We start from the raw sequence: 2,505 nt of genomic DNA on the forward strand, positions 1-2,505 counted from the left end.
AACCAAGCGTTCCCGCTCAATTCATTCTCTTTCTTGCTGGCCAGCAATAGAGCATGGACGTGTCAAGCAGTGTCTCTGACATTCCAACCTGGAGACAGTCTCTTTACGTGTATAGCTGTCACTCTCCATCTTTCGGACTTACACTCGACAGCTCGCTCACATCTACATAACAACGTCCCAACAACTATGCTCACACACATAGAAGCTGTAACAACAAGAGCTAAAGATGTATATATTTACCACCTGAATAAATGTTGTTTAAGTTGATAGTCTGGAGTTCAGCGTTCCGTTTAATTTCTTAATATTATATAGGAAAGTCAGGTATACATCTAATGATGTATAACCAACTTTCCTATAACATTTTCTACGAATATGTGTTATATCATGTAGATTCCGAATATACAGACTTTATGGGGAAGGAAGTGTTTTAGGGGTGGGGAATTTCGGAAAATTCACCGGAGTCCGCTTTAATTCGTCTCAACTGTCAAGAAAATGGATACTTTTTAATGAAATTCTCTACAAATATACCTCAGACTATGTAGATTCCGAGGACATAGGAATTTGTGATTTTTTTGGTTTGACGGGCAACACTTGTTTTCTTAACGAAACACTTTCAAACTTGGGATACTGGTAGAATGTGTCATATAAAACATCTTTTTCTCTTAGCCTTCTTAACAAAAATTACTTCTTAATAAATTATTTCATGTTAAAGTTGTCGTATTTCTGTAATTTCAACCAATCACTGACGTCTATTCAGCTGAATACAGTCACTACTCTTTTTATAAACAATAATTTTTACCGGTGTTATTCCCTGTTTAATTATATCATTATTCCCTAGTAAGGGTTTAGGGTTCGGGTTTTAGAGTTAGGGTTAGTTTTAAGATTACGGTTAGGGTTATGATTATTTTTGCCATAACCTCATTCATAACCCTAACCCCAACCCTAAAACCCGAACCCTAACCCTAAAACCAGTACAAACGCACGAACGATGTCATAAATAACAGTGACAAACGAAATATATACCGCTGATAGTTGTTATTGACAACGGATAGTTTTTGCTGACAAACAACGGCACTAATTTTATTCAAGGGAAAAGATCCCCTGACACCGTTGTTTACATTCCACATCGTAATTGTTTTCACCTCAATAGACATCAGTGATTGGTTGAAATTACCGAAATACGACAATTTTTTACATGAAATAGCTTCGAATACAAAATTTTTATCTGTTCTATAACACAAAATATACAAGTATTCGAAATTTGAAAGTGTTTCGGTACCAAAAAGATCCGGAATTTGGGGTGGGGAAAAAATTGGGGTTTATTTTTGAGAATTGTTCCCCACTCGGGGGTGTTTCGGAACAAGTCGTTCGTATTTGTTTCATTTTCTCCGTTTTGTGCATCTGTAGAATTCTACTGAAGCAAATGAAACACTGACCAGAAAACTCGTTATGCTAAAAATAACAGCAAATGGTCTGGTACATAGAAATATGTTATAAAGACGACTTATCTGTTGCATACGATTTTTGTTTTTCATTTTAAGTAAATTCCCAGGCAAACATACCTAATAGAAAGGCAGAAGACACCAGAGGCAAAAATAAGGAATATATATACGCACAGTTAAATATAGAAGTATAAAGTTTAATTTGTTACATAATCTCTATAGTAAACATGATACTGAATGGAATAATTCCACCTTTGCACTTTTTTAATTACATGTGTGTGCGCGCGTGCACGCGCATGGATGCTCATATTAAATTCCTACTATATCCATCTGAGATATAGACTTTGCCCATGTCAAGATACTTAAGATATTCATCTTAATCAGGTATCAAAATGGAAGTTTTTTTTTCACTGGACACAGAAATACTGGAAAAGGTGGGATGTTTCAATATGAAAGTTTGCCTTATCAAGTACAGTATGTGATGTGTTAGTCATGTCAACTGTGTTGATGGTTTCATGTTTCCAAAGTGATTATTTTATAGAGAATTAGTTATTGGAAAGTGGTCCCAGGAAGTGAAAGGCTGTCTATAAGGAACAATAGTCTACAATTAATGAGTATTGGGTGACACTGCTTCGCTAGAAAGGTTTACAGCCATATCAAGCTCAATGCACTGGTTTTCATACAATCACCATAGTTAAGCAACATCAAGCCAAGTTAGTACATAGATGGGTGACCAATTTGGAAACCTAGGTGCTGTAAGCATCTCACTTTTATAGGTGCAGGCATAGCTGTGTTGTTTGAAGCTTGCTTCCCAGCCACGTGATTCCAGAATCAGTCTCACTGTGTGACATCTTGGGCAAGTGTCTTCTACTATAGCCTTGGCTTGACCAAAGCTCCATGAGTAGATTTGGTAAATGGAAACTAAAAGATGCTCACCGTATGTGTGTGTGTCATTGTGTCTGTGTTTGTTCACCACCACTACTTCACAACTGGTGTTGGTATGTTTACATCCCCATAACTTAGCGGCTCAGGAAAAAAGGTTGATAGAATAAGTACCAGGCTT

General features: G+C 36.6%; 1 pseudogene; it reads left to right on the plus strand.

Annotated features, from left to right (window-relative positions):
- The first annotated feature begins 2,085 nt into the window (after positions 1–2,085).
- LOC128250387 (5S ribosomal RNA) lies at positions 2,086–2,204 on the plus strand (annotated as a pseudogene).
- Positions 2,205–2,505: the final 301 nt, after the last annotated feature.

This window comes from Octopus bimaculoides, chromosome 20, assembly GCF_001194135.2.
Source record: "Octopus bimaculoides isolate UCB-OBI-ISO-001 chromosome 20, ASM119413v2, whole genome shotgun sequence".
In the NCBI taxonomy this organism is placed as follows: domain Eukaryota; kingdom Metazoa; phylum Mollusca; class Cephalopoda; order Octopoda; family Octopodidae; genus Octopus; species Octopus bimaculoides.